Raw genomic sequence first — 15,379 nt, 5'->3', positions numbered from 1 at the left:
GGTGGCGGTGGAAGAAAAGTTTCTTATCCAACCAGACCCCGAGATACTTGGTAGCTTGGGCTCACGGGACCCGGACGCCTCCGATTGAGATGTTGTGGCGGAGTAAAGGGCGCCATTTAGTGAAATACACAGCCATGGTTTTGGTGGCATTGAGGGCCATTTTATTGGAGCGACACCAGGTGACTGTTGCGTCCACTTGCCTTTGGAGGCGAACAATGAGTTGATCAGAATTGCGGGCGGTCGTATAAAGTGCCGTGTCATCGGCGTATTGCGCCAAATGGCAGTGACGGCGGACGGGCATATCATTGACATAGATATTATTTTCTGGGACAGCCTCTTATTCGAATAAGTCGTCCTGGTGCCCCGAACGTTGTCTAGGTACAGTGAAGTAAACCGGATCATGCAGTGTGTTTCTCGACTGGAGCATCTGACTCAGTATAGAGGGTGTTACAAAAAGGTACGGCCAAACACTCAGGAAACATTCCTCACACACAAAGAAAGAAAAGATGTTATGTGGACATGTGTCCGGAAACGCTTAATTTCCATGTTAGAGCTCATTTTAGTTTCGTCAGTATGTACTGTACTTCCTCGATTCACCGCCAGTTGGCCCAATTGAAGGAACGTAATGTTGACTTCGGTGCTTGTGTTGACATGCGGCTCATTGCTCTACAGTACTAGCATCAAACACATCAGTACGTAGCATCAATAGGTTTGTGTTCATCACGCACGTGGTTTGCAGTCAGTGCAATGTTTACAAATGCGGAGTTGGCAGATGCCCATTTGATGTATGGATTAGCACGGGGCAATAGCCGTGGCGCAGTACGTTTGTATCGAGACAGATTTCCAGAACGAAGGTGTCCCGACAGGAAGACGTTCGAAGCAATTGATCGGCGTCTTAGGGAGCACGGAACATTCCAGCCTATGACTCGCGACTGGGGAAGACCTAGAACGACGAGGACGCCTGCAATGGACGAGGCAATTCTTCGTCCAGTTGACGATAACCCTAATGTCAGCGTCAGAGAAGTTGCTGCTGTACAAGGTAACGTTGACCACGCCACTGTATGGAGGGTTCTACGGGAGAACCAGTTGTTTCCGTACCATGTACAGCGTGTGCAGACACTATCAGCAGCTGATTGGCCTCCACGGTTACACTACTGCGAATGGTTCATCCAACAATGTGTCAATCCTCATTTCAGTGCAAATGTTCTCTTTACGGATGGGGCTTCATTCCAACGTGATCAAATTGTAAATTTTCAGAATCAACATGTGTGGGCTGACGAGAATCCGCACGCAATTGTGCAATCACGTCATCAACACAGATTTTCTGTGAACGTTTGTGCCGGCATTGTTGGTCATGTCTTGATTGGGCCCCATGTTCTTCCACCTACGCTCAATGGAGCACGTTATCGTGATTTCATACGGGATACTCCACCTGTGCTGCTAGAACATGTGCCTTTACAAGTACGACACAACATGTGGTTATTGCACGATGGAGCTCCTGCACATTTCAGTCGAAGTGTTCGTACGCTTCTCAACAACAGATTCGGTGACCGATGGATTGGTAGAGGCGGACCAATTCCATGGCCTCCACGCTCTCCTGACCTCAACCCTCTTGACTTTCATTTATGGGGGCATTTGAAAGCTCTTGTCTATGCAACCCCGGTACCAAATGTAGAGACTCTTCGTGCTCGTATTGTGGACGGCTGTGATACAATACGCCATTCTCCAGGGCTGCATCAGCGCATCAGGGATTCCATGCGACGGAGGGTGGATGCATGTATCCTCGCTAGCGGAGGACATTTTGAACATTTCCTGTAACAAAGTGTTTGAAGTCACGCTGGTACGTTCTGTTGCTGTGTGTTTCCATTCCATGATTAATTTGATTTGAAGAGAAGTAATAAAATGAGCTCTAACATGGAAAATAAGCGTTTCCGGACACATGTTCACATAAAATATTTTCTTTCTTTGTGTGTGAGGAATGTTTCCTGAAAGTTTGGCCGTACCTTTTTGTAGCACTCTGTATACTATATGCCTGAAAGAACAGACACCACACATTCATACAATTGATTCCTCTAGATGGGCAACGAATCCACAACCTTCAGCGCGGATGCACATTGCTTTCGACCTTCAGTGGGACTCTAAAATTAGCGAGCCATGAATGGGTGGGGGGGGGGGGGGGGCGGGGGTCTGCGGGTAGGTTGCGCTAGCTGGGAATGTGACTCGGTGGAGGACCGTGCCGAGATAGAGAGCGCATTTGCAATAAACACAGTGGATGGCGCCGTGGTTTCCGCACCTGCCTAGTAATCAGGACATACTGGGTTCGAATCCCAGTTCGGAAAACATTTTGTGCGTCACTCGTGATACTACACAAAGTCCCAATACAACTGGTATCATTAGTTCTTTCCCTCTTATTTTCTCCCATTTCCAGTTACAAAAAATAAGACATGACAGGCAACCTCCCCTTAGGAAAATTTATGAATTACTGTGCTGGTAAACCCCTTACGTTCTTTGATTTTAAAACAGCTGAGCAAAACTGAACGTACTCAGACATTTCCTCATTACTTATTCTGACCATCACTAAACTGACACACAATATTTTTAGCGCAACGCAATCTGACTTTCAACAATCCCTACAAAAGAATGTCCGTGACTAACAATAAGCCGGCCGGTGTGACTGAACAGTTCTACGCGCTACAGTCTGGACCCGCGCGACCGCTACGGTCGCGGGTTCGAATCCTGCCTCGGGCTTGGATGTGTGTGATGTCCTTAGGTCAGTTAGGTTTAAGTAGTTCTAAGTTCTAGGGGACTGATGACCACAGATGTTAAGTCCCATAGTGCTCAGAGCCATTTGAACTAACAATAACCTACACCTTTCATGAATCACTTACCTCACAAAAATCTTCGTTACTCGAACTACTGCAATACAGCGAGCGCTAATACTGCCAGCTAAATAAAAGATTCTAACTACTGAAGGCACTAACTACTGATAGGCATACTTAGCAAACGAAAGATTTTGATAGAGAAGAAACAATGTATTTACCTTAATAGTGTTCAAAAGTCATTATATCGCTTCATGACATCCAGTTTTACAAATTTACTCTTTCTGATGGACACACGTCCAGATCGTCCGCTCTCAAAATTCTGCCATCTCTCTCCCCACATCCACCACTGCTGGCGGGTCTCCTCCAACTGCGCAATGCTATGCGCTGTTCACATCGAACTGCCCAACACTACAATAGCAAATATTCCAACAATACAAACCAGCCACAGACTGCACACAGCACAGTCAGTGATTTTCACACAGACCGCTACGTGGCGTTACCAACATAAAAACCTAAACAGCCTACTGACAGTCTACCAGTACCAAACATCGAAGTTCCTCTGTGGATGAAATTTTTGGGAATGTCTGTTTGGACCACAGCAGTGTAGTGTGGGAAAATCGGAAAAGAAGAGAATCGAAGCATTTGGGATGTAGTGATATAGAACGATTTTTAAAATTATGTGGGCTGAAAAGATGACGAATAAAAAGGTTCCCATAACTTGGGGTGATTTGGAACATACTAGGGCGAATTGGAACGTCATGGCCATTGCGCGCGGTGGAGAGTTACTATAGTGTAACTAATGGAAACTGCCTTCCATAGCCATATTAGTTGACACAGTGATACAAAAATTGTGTTTGTCAGAGATGCATTTAAGTATAAAACTTTCTGTTTTCGGAAACTCTGAAAACAACGATTGCACTGTTACTTTGGTAATAGTAACACAGTTCTCTGATCTGGGAATGTGGAGGGCACAAGTTAGTCATGATGTATGACAGATTAGGTTATGTTTGGTTATATTATGCGTTAATTACAGGCGTAATGGTGAATTAGGACATGTCGCGAGTGCACAAATAGAAGACTGGGCCAAGTGGCTATCAAAGACTCTCTCGCTAGATAATCCTCCACAAAGCTATTAATGAACTCAAGGCATGCAAAATAAATCTTAGGAATACACCTCAAAATATGGAATACTTGGTAGGTCACTCTCAAGTAAAGTAATAAAAATCGTTTTAAAATAGGTGGGCATACTGCCTTGACGATAGAAGAAGAGAAGTTTTAATCAGTAGCTTATTTAAATGTGCAGAATGAGGTCAGCCAATTACCACCGGTGGGGTTAGGGATATTGTGAAGTGCTGCTTGGGCTGAAGTGGAAGAGTAGAAAAGAGGTTTGAAGATAACAGGCCTGGATATGAGTGAGTGAAATATCTGCTTCCACCTAACATGGATCTTAATGCACACTGCAGTGAAAATATAACGAGAGCCGAGAGCTCCAGCTCAAGTGAACAGCGAAGTTATGGTAAACTATTTTAAACATTTGGAGGAGATGGTGAAAGGTGTTCCACCTAGGACGAAGCATTCCCAAGTGTCAATAAACGATCTTGCTCAAGCTTAGAGATGTGCAGAGGGAGCAAAAGAGTGCAATATATATTTTTTTGTTTGTGCCCAACTTCATTTTTTGAGAGCTACACACCCTGCAACGTAATTTGGCATTTCAGATATTGAGGGAATAGCTTCGAAAAAATGGCATACATAAAAAACGATTTTCCTACAAAAGTTGATATGTAATTAATATCCTTGAAAACTGTATAATCAACTTCTGTAACAATTCGAAATTTTGCAAAATATCCTACCACCATTAATTTACTTTTAAAAATGAAAACTTTTGTTACAACACAAATTAGCTTTCAAGCACATACATCCTTGTTTATCAAAGCCGGTTTCTGAAATACCAGTTTGGAAAATGAGCTGTCACAATGTGCTAATTAAATATCTAAACATTCGTTATTATTCTAAAATTCTTATTTTACGTATTACATTCACAGGTTTTTTTAGTTTACCGTTTTACATTCGTGTATTTTGTTAATTGAAAATAATAAGTAACTCATTTTTACTTTAGCAAATAATTACAACAATCGTAACGTGTAAAGCACTGCTTAATTCATACAATTTTCTTTCCACCATGTACGTAAAATGAAAGAAATTTCATCGTGTAATATACAGTGTAGAGAAGACAATATAAAACAAAATTCAGTGGCATTTCAAATTGTCAAGGGTGATCCTCTACATTTCCTGATCTGTATCAGGCATATTTCAGTACACTGGTAAGCCTTGGCAAAGAGAATTGACTATGTACTAGTGGCTGTATTGTTTCTCAAGTGGAGAGTGGCATCCTAGTCATTCAGCAGAACCAGATCTGAAAATCTTCTCACAAAGTTCTGCCAACACTGAAAGTTGTATATGCTCCACAGCTGTACCTGTGCTCTCGAGCCCTTTGCAATCACCAAATGTTTCTTGTCCTTGGGTACGGCGCTCAATATTTTTTTTTGCTACTGTCCACCAGCCTTTTTGTAATTTGAATAGAAACTAATGGTGAGTTTGGCCTGAGAATTCGAAAATCTCTTTTTGAAGTTCCAGATGTCCTTGTGACAGCATCGAAATATGATAAACAAACGTCTGACCAGGTTAAAAGATATTTGAAATATGTTTCCTTTCCCAGTGAGGGAGAAATACCTGTACTGGCGATAGATTCTTGCAGTGGTCAGCGTGAAAGAACCATTTAGAAAATCGTACCTGAGAACAAGAAACTTGTTGATCTGGTGATGCCAAAGGGCTCACTCACACTATGGCACGTACAGCATTCAATGTTGGAGGAACTTTGTGAGAATATTTTCAGGTCTAGTTCTTTTGAATTATTATGATTTCAATCTCCAATTTATAAACAATATAATCAAGCCGCAGTCCTTAGTACATAATCAATTCTCTTCGCCAAGGCTGACTAATGTATTGAAATATGCTTGATGCAAATCAGGATATTTAGGGGATACCTGTGACAGTTTGAAATCCTGCTGAATTTTCTTTTATATTGTCTTCAACGTCGTGTATATTACATGAAGAAATTTCGTTAATTTTTTGTGCATGTTATAAAAAAAGTTATGTTTTCAGAATTTCTTTATTCATTGTAATCATTTCCTATCATAATAATGAGTTATTTATTATTTTGAATTAACTAAATACACATATGTAAAACGGTAAACTAAAAAGACATGAATGCAAAACGTAAAATAACGATTTGAGAATAGTAATGAATGTTTAGATATTTAAGTAGGTATGTGGAAAATACTCTGACAGCACATTGTGACAGCATCTTTTCCAAAAATAGTATTTCAGAAACCAGCTTTATTACACAGGGATGAATGTGGCTCGAAAGATTATTTAATTTATGTTGTAATAAATGTTTTCGTGTTTCAGAGTTAATTAATGGTGATGAGGTACTTTGTACAATTTCAAATTATTACAAAAGTTGATTATACAGTTTTCAAGAACATTAGTTACATATCAATTTTTATACTAAAACATTTGTTAGTTATCAAAGTTCTGAAGATGTTCTCTCTAAACCCAAAATGGCAAATTACCTTTCAGTGTGTGTGGTCGTAAAAAGTGAAATTGGGCACTAACAAAAAAAAAAAAAAAACACGTATTGGACTATTATGCCCCCTCTACACACCAGCCAAGTTTCACCAAGATCATTTTTTGACACTTGGGACTGTTCCTTTGTTAGCCACAGAGTCAACTACGATAAAACCCACTTCTCCAATGATCCTGGTGTTGTCATAGTGTTGACCAAGAGGGGATGTAAACATTCCAACAGAAGCAAATAGTCATACAGAACAAGTACGTCTATGATGAAAGTGAAAGTAACTGATTTATGACAAGGAAGAATGTTATTAAATCTGTTAGGGACATTGACATCACATAAACTAGTGTGTGATATTCATTAATGCATGTTGCAGTTTGTTTTGTACAGCATCATTATCTTAATAGAGTAGCGAATAACTTTAATAAAGCCTATTGCTAATTCAAAAAATAGTAATTGGCATTACTTAATATTAAACTGAAGTAATGTAAATGCATTTGTAAATAAAATACTGTTACGTGTGTTCTAATTCACCTCTCTACATGTCTTAAATACAATTAGTGTTCAAAATACTCAGTGTTCCAAATCACCCCAGGTCCTGTGGTGATATGGGAGACAATTGAGATTAAAATTTAAAGAAGGGTTCTGGTAGGGAATTTTCATCCGAGAAACACTGACGAAAGAAGAGCTAGAGATGCCATATTTGAAATTTCAGAGCTGTAGTGCAATATTTAGATATCAATTTTCACTAGGAACTTCATTTTCCGTTCCAATTCACCGCAAGTTATCTCCACAAAATGGGAGAGGAGAGTAACACACGGGAAACACTGACAAGAAGGAACAGTATGATAGGACACATGTCAGTAAATCAGGGAATCACTTCAGTGGTAATAGAGAGAGCTGTAGAGGGTAAACACTGTGGGGGAATACAGAATTGTAATACGCCCAACAAATGGTTGTGACGTAGGGTGCAAGTGCTGTTCTGAGATGAAACGTTGGTAAAAGAGATGAAATGGCAGTCTGCAACAAACCAGTCTGGATACTGATGACTCAAGAAAAAACGAACAGTTTTCTAAGAAACAAACAATGGACGTTCGTCAACCGCAGTATATGTCACAGCTTTAATTTTGAGAAGGAGAAAAGAGAGGAACTCAGTGGAGGAGGATTTATGTCATATCATCGATTTACAAAACTGTTCACAATGTGGCCACTCTTAATTGCTTTGTTTACGTTTTTGTATAGATAAATTACGCAGAAATACCAGGTTTCTAATCTCTGTCTCGACTGACGTCAGTGTTAACTCCACTACTGGTATTTGTATTATCAATGTCAGTATTACGCAGCTCTCCTCCCAAATACGTTGTCCTCCCTACCATCCATTGGACACGCAGCACTTCTTGCACCCTTCGAAGAAAAAATTTGGTGATATTGTACGCCACGAGGAGAGAATCCACTCACGCATGTGAGTGACAGATGGCTTTTTTAGTCTCGTCACATGGAGCGAGAGCATGATCCCCTTCCAAAATGCCACTTGGGAAAGTGTTTTCGGAGATGGTCTTCAAATGATTTCCACGGGCTACATGAAGCTGTGGGGTTTTAAAGTCACACATCCATGTGTAATGGGCGTTTAAAAAGAAACGAGCTGGAGGCATAAATACAGAAACCAGTAACTGTATGTTAGAAGTACTGACCCTGGCTGTTGAGACACTTGTCCCACTGTGACACAAGGCGGTGAATGGCTGTGTCATAAAATTCCCGGGGCTGCGATGTTAACCAGTTCCGCACGTACAGTTGGACGTCGTCCCGCGAGGTGAAACGTTTGCCCCTCAGAACCTATTGAAGGGGACCTAAAATGGCCTCCTTCTGATTCGCTTCCTGCAGCGCGGGACAACAGTGAATGACCAGCGTTACTCATAAACCTTGACCACCCTTAGCCAAGCGATCAAATCAAAACGACCAGGCAATCTCACCCGCGTGGTCATTCTGCTCCACGACAATGCAAAGCATCATACGGCCAACACAGTCGCGGCACTCCTGAAGAAATTCTAATGGGAAGTTGTCGGCTTCCCTCGATACAGTCCGGATTTCTCTTCCTGTGACTACGCCATTTTTGGTCCCCTTAAAAAGGCTCTGAAGGGCAAACGAGTCACCATGGTCGAGGAGGTCCAGCTGTACTTGTGGAACTGGTTAACATCGCAGCCCCGGGAATTTTATGACACAGCCATTTACCACCTTGTGTCACAGTGGGACAAGTGTCACAACAGCCAGGGTCAATACTTCTAACACACAAATGTTAGTTTCTGTAATTATGCCTCTGGCTCGATTCTTTTTGAACGCCCCTTATACAGGGTGTTACAAAAAGGTACGGCCAAACTTTCAGGAAACATACCTCACACACAAAGAAAGAAAATATGTGATGTGGACATGTGTCCAGAAACGCTTATTTTCCATGTTAGAGCTCATTTTATTACTTCTCTTCAAATCACATTAATCATGGAATGGAAACACACAGCAACAGAACGTACCAGCGTGACTTCAAACACTTCGTTACAGGAAATGTTCAAAATGTCCTCCGTTAGCGAGGATACATGCATCCCCCCTCCGTTACATGGAATCCCTGATGCGCTGATGCAGACCTGGAGAATGGTGTATTGTATCACAGCCGTCCACAATACGAGCACGAAGAGTCTACATTTTGTACCGGGGTTGCGTAGACAAGAGCTTTCAAATGCCCCGATAAATGAAAGTCAAGGGGGTTGAGGTCAGGAGAGCGTGGAGGCCAAGGAATTGGTCCGCCTCTACCAATCCATCGGTCACCGAATCTGCTGAGAAGCGTACCAACACTTCGACTGAAATGTGCAGGAGCTCCATCGTGCATGAACCACATGTTGTGTCGTACTTGTAAAGGCACATGTTCTAGCAGCACAGGTAGAGTATCCCATATGAAATCATGATAACGTGCTCCATTGAGCGTAGGTGGAAGAACATGGGGCCCAATCAAGACATCACCAACAATGCCTGCCCAAACGTTCACAGAAAATCTGTGTTGATGACGTGATTGCACAATTTGCACTGAAATGAGGATTGACACATTGTTGGATGAACCATTCGCAGAAGTGTACCCGTGGAGGCCAATCAGCTGTTGATAGTGCCTGCACACACTGTAAATGGTACGGAAACAACTGGTTCTCCCGTAGCACTCTCCATACAGTGGCGTGGTCAACGTTACCTTGTACAGCAGCAACTTCTCTGACGCTGACATTAGGGTTATCGTCAACTGCACGAAGAATTGCCTCGTCCATTGCAGGTGTCCTCGTCGTTCTAGGTCTTCCCCAGTCGAGAGTCATAGGTTGGAATGTTCCGTGCTCCCTAAGACGCCGATCAATTGCTTCGAACGTCTTCCTGTCGGGACACCTTCGTTCTGGAAATCTGTCTCGATACAATCGTACTGCGCCACGGCTATTGCCCCGTGCTAATCCATACATCAAATGGGCATCTGCCAATTCCGCATTTGTAAACATTGCACTGACTGCAAACCACGTTCGTGATGAACACTAACCTGTTGATGCAATGTACTCATGTGCTTGATGCTAGCTCTGTAGAGCAATGAGTCGCATATCAACACAAGCACCAAAGTCAACATTACGTTCCTTCAATTGGGCCAACTGGCGGTGAATCGAGGAAGTACAGTACATACTGACGAAACTAAAATGAGCTCTAACATGGAAATTAAGCGTTTCCGAACACATGCCCACATAACATCTTTTCTTTATTTGTGTGTGAGGAATGTTTCCTGAAAGTTTGGCCGTACCTTTTTGTAACACCCTGTATAACGATTATGTCTGACTTCAGTGTAGCAGCTTCATTCTTTACTTCAAGTGCCTTTAGAGACATCCAACTCTAGCATACACTACTCGTATGTAACCATTCGTATAAGGGTACCTAACACTCGACGTTAATATGGGATGTGTCCACCATTCGCATTTGCGAATTTTTGAACTCTATTGGAGACACTTTCAATGACGCATCTGAATGTCTGTGGAGGAATGGCAGCTCATTCGTCCTCAAAAGCCGAAACTAGGGAAGGAAGACGTTGGACACTGGGTCCTGGAGCGAAGATGACGTTCTAACTCATCCCAAACTTGCTCCACTGGGCCGGCCGCGGTGGTCTCGTGGTTCTAGGCGCGCAGTCCGGAGCCGCGCGACTGCTACGGTCGCAGGTTCGAATCCTGCCTCGGGCATGGATGTGTGTGATGTCCTTAGGTTAGTTAGTTTTAAGTAGTTCCAAGTTCTAGGGGACTGATGACCACAGCTGTTAAGTCCCATAGTGCTCAGAGCCATTTTTTTGCTCCACTGGTTTCACGCCGGGACTCTGCAAAGGCCAGTCTGTTCCAGGAATATTATTGTCAACAAACCATTGCCTCAAGATGCCACTTAATGACAGGGTGTATTGTGATGGTGATGCTAAGAATCATCATCTCCGAACTGCTCCTCTGCTATACACAGTGCGCAGTGCTATAAAAATGTCTTCGTATCTTTCCGCATTTAGTGTTTTCTTTAGTGCAATAATGGGACCACATATTAATCACGAAAGACACTCCTCTTCAGTAGCACCACCTTCTCGATACTTCTCTGTTTGCATCTCACATGACAGCAGGTGATTCTACAGTTATTTGCCAAACCCAAAACCATCCATCGGATTGCCACAGGGTATCACGTGATTCATCACTCGAAATCAATCGTTTTCAGTCACCCACTCTCCAGTTGTGTCGCTCTTTTCACCATCTCAAGCGTCGCTTAGCACTAACTACAGAATTGTGTTGCTTCTGAGATAGTGCTCGATCTTTGTACCACAGTCTTTCTAATTCCCTACGCACACTCATTGTACTAGATGGACTGCAGGTGGCAGTGGTTCCTTTTGCTGACTTCACGTGATTTTTTTATATCGACCGTCCACAATGCTCGATGGTCCCCATTCGTCAGCACCTAAAGTCTGCATGGTCGTGGTTTAGATATGGTTCTTCCCGCGTGCCTCCACTTAAAAAATCACATCACCAACAGTGGACTTGGGCAGCTTTAGGAAGTTTGAAACATCCACGACGGATCTGTTGCTCAGGTGGCATCCAATGACTTATAGACAGACATTCGAAGTCACAGAACGCACCTGACCAACCCATTTTGCTGTCACTGCTTCTCTTTTAGACAACACAATACTCCCCGCCCGCTTTTATACTGACAGGTCCGCCTTTCGTGACATGTTCTTGTTGTTGTTGCGATCTTCAGTCCAAAGACTGGTTTGATGCAGTTGTCCATGCTACTCTATCCTGCACAAGCTTCTTCATCTCCGTGTAACTACAGCAATCAACATCCTTCTGAATCTGTTTAGTGTATTCATCCCTTGGTCTCCGTCTATGATTTTTACCCTCCACGCTGCCCTCCAGTACTAAATTGATGATCCCTTGATGCCTCAGAACATGCCCTACCAACCGATCCCTTCTTCTAGTCAAGTTGTGCCATAAACTCCTCTTCTCCCCAATTCTATTCAATACCTCCTCATTAGTTATGTGATCTACCCATCTAATCTTCAGCATTCTTCTGTAGCACCACATTTCGAAAGCTTCTATTCTCTTCTTGTCTTAACTATTTATCGTGCATGTTTCACTTCCATACATGGCTACACTCCATACAAATACTTTCAGAAACGACTTCCTGACACTTAAATCTATACTCAATGTTAACAAATTTCTCCACTTCAGATACGATTTCCTTGCCATTGCCAGTCTATATTTTATATCCTCTCTACTTCGACCATCATCAGTTATTTTTCTCCCCAAATAGCAAAACTCATTTACTACTTTAAGCATCTCATTTCCTAATCTAATTCCCTCTCCATCACCCGAATTAATTCGACTACATTCCATTATCCTCGTTTTGCTTTTGTTGAAGTTCATCTTATATCCTCCTTTCAAGACACTGTCCATTCCATTCAACTGCTGTTCCAAGTCCTTTGCTGTCTCTGACAGAATTACAGTGTCATCGGTGAACCTCAAAGTTTTTATTTCTTCTCCGTGAATTTTAATACCTACCCCGAATTTTTCTTTTGTTTCTTTTACTGCTTGCTCAATATACAGATTGAATAGCATCGGGGAGAGGCTACAACCCTGTCTCACTCCCTTCCCAACCACTGCTTCCCTTTCATGTCCCTCGACTCTTATAACTGCCATGTGCTTTCTGTACAAATTGTAAATAGCCTTTCGCTCCCTGTATTTTACACCTTTAGAATTTGAAAGAGAGTATTCCAGTCAACATTGTCAAAAGCTTTCTCTAAGTCTACAAATGCTAGAAACGTAGGTTTGCCTTTCCTTAATCTATTTTCTAAGATAAGTCGTAGGGTCAGTATTGCCTCACGTGTTCCAACATTTCTACGGAATCCAAACTGATCATCCCCGAGGTCGGCTTCTACCAGTTTTTCCATTCGTCTGTAAAGAATTCGCGTTAGTATTTTGCAGCTGTGACTTGTTAAACTGATAGTTCGGTAATTTTCACATCTGTCAACACCTGATTTCTGTGGGATTGGAATTATTATATTCTTCTTGAAGTCTGAGGGAATTTCGCCTGTCTCATACATCTTGCTCACCAGATGGTGAGCAAGATGTATGTAACATCAATACTCGATGTTAAAAAATTTCTCTTCTTCAGAAACTCTTTCCTTGCCATCGCCAGTCTACATTATATACCCTCTCTACTTCGACCATCCTCAGTTATTTTGCTCCCCAAATAGCACAACTCATTTACTACTTTAAATGTCTCATTTCCTAACCTAATTCCCTCACCATCACCTGATTTAATTCGACTGCAGTCCATTATCCTCGTTTTGCTTTTGTTGATGTTTACCTTGAATGTTCCTTTGGGGCCTGATGACCTCAGATGTTAAGTCTCATAGTGCTTAGAGCCATTTTAACCATATCCTCCTTTCAAGACACTGTCCATTCCTTACGACTGCTCTTCCGTGTCCTTTGCTATCTCTGACAAAATTACAATATCGTCAGCAAACCTCAAGGTTGTTATTTCTTCTCCATGTATTTTAATTCCTACTCCAAATTTTTCGTTTGTTGCCTGTACTACTTGTTCAATATACAGTTTGAATAACATTGGGGATAGGCTCCAACCCTGGCTCACTCTCTTCTGAACCACTGCTTTCCTTTTCTGCCCCTCGACTCTTATAATTGCCTTCTGGTTCCTACACAAATTGTAAATAACCTTTTGCTCCCTGTATTTTACTCCTGTCATCTTCAGAATTTGAAATGGACCATTCCAGTCAACACTGTCAAAAGCTTTCTCTAAGTCTACGAATGCTATAAACGTAGGTTTACCTTTCCTTAACCTAGCGTCTAAGGTAAGTCGTAGGGTCAGTATTTCCTCGAGTGTTCCTACATTCCAACGGAATCCAAACGGACCTTCCCCGAGATAGACTTCTGCGATTTTTCCATTCGTCTGTAAAGAATTCATGTTAGTATCTTGCAACCGTGACTTATTAAACTGATAGTTCGGTAATTTTCACAACTGTCAACACCTGCTTTCTTTGGAATCCGGATTATTATTCGTGACATCTAGTGGTCAATTCCGGCATTGTATAGGGGTGTCTGGATACTTCCGATCATATAGTGCAACTCTCTTAGATGTGCGATTCCAAATAGTAGCTAGCTAGTCCACTATTCCAACCATTTTCTTGGCATCGGGTCACTAGCCCCATAGCGGTTTTATCCTTGGTCACATTTTTGCCATTCAGAATAGCGCAATGAATCAGACTTAGATTTCACTAACTCGTTCTGGGACGAGAGTCGTAAATACCGGATGACTACAGCTTCCTGAGTTACAGCTTAACTTTACTCAGGCGGAACAGCTGAGTGCGCGGATAAATTCTTCTGCGTTACCTCGGTTTACACACACGCTTCCGTAATTATCTGTTCTCAAAATAGCAGTGTGTAGCTGACACGTTTGCGAAGTTCAGTAAATATATAGACCAGCTTAAGTAGTTTAGTCGGCAGTTGGTCCAATATAAATTTCATGCCACTAAACAGGAACAACGCTCTGGTGGACGGTTTGCGGGTTTAAATCGCTTCAGTGTACGACCATGCGGTGCATCTGACCTGTGGTCGTCACACGGTGGCACTGGCAGCAGTCCACATATGCAGAGGTGTGTTGGTGCATGACAGAGTACGCTGAAGCGAGTAAGTGTGCAGACGTTTTCAGATGTGTTAATGGTGACTGTGTGTTGCAAATGGCTCAAATAACACATATTGATAACGTTATGAGGGGTAGAATACTAGGGTGATTGGAGGCTGGTCAAACACAGCAGGTCATACCACGGGCCCTCCGTGTGCCACAAAGTGTGATCTCAAGATTATGGCAACGATTCCAGCAGACAGAAAGCGTGTCCTGGAGCTACAGTACGGGACGTCCACAGTGTACAACACCACAAGAAGACCGATATCTCACCATCAGTGTCCGCAGACGGCCACGGAGTACTGCAGGTACCCTTGCTCGAGACCTTACCGCAGCCACTGGAACAGCTGTCTCCAGACGCACAGTCTACAGACGACTGAACGGACATTGTTTATTCGCCCGGAGACCTGCAAGGCGCATTCCACTGACCCCTGGTCACAGGAGAGCCCGTAAAGCCTGGCGTCAAGAACACAGTACTTGGTCGTTGGAACAGTGGTCAGGGTTACGTTCACAGACGAGTCCAGGTATGGAATGAGATTTTCACTCTGCAGCGGAGTATGCACTGATATGAAACTTCCTGGTAGATTACAACTGTGCGCCGGACCGAGGCTCGAACTCGGGACCTTTGCCTTTCGCGGGCAAGTGCTCTACCAACTGAGCCACCCAAGCACGACTCAGGCCCCGTCCTCACAGCTTT

General features: G+C 42.7%; 1 protein-coding gene and 1 non-coding gene across 4 annotated transcripts in view; both read right to left on the bottom strand.

Annotated features, from left to right (window-relative positions):
* LOC126424970 (uncharacterized) overlaps window positions 1–15,379 on the bottom strand; it is a 122,790-nt gene that overhangs the window by 67,898 nt on the left and 39,513 nt on the right. The window lies entirely within an intron of this gene.
* Window positions 15,277–15,351, bottom strand: Trnas-cga (transfer RNA serine (anticodon CGA)). The gene has a single exon. It is a non-coding gene; the product is annotated as a tRNA-Ser (tRNA).

Source organism: Schistocerca serialis, chromosome 10 (genome assembly GCF_023864345.2).
Source record: "Schistocerca serialis cubense isolate TAMUIC-IGC-003099 chromosome 10, iqSchSeri2.2, whole genome shotgun sequence".
Classification (NCBI taxonomy): domain Eukaryota; kingdom Metazoa; phylum Arthropoda; class Insecta; order Orthoptera; family Acrididae; genus Schistocerca; species Schistocerca serialis.
This window is presented reverse-complemented; position numbering and strand designations above follow the sequence as displayed.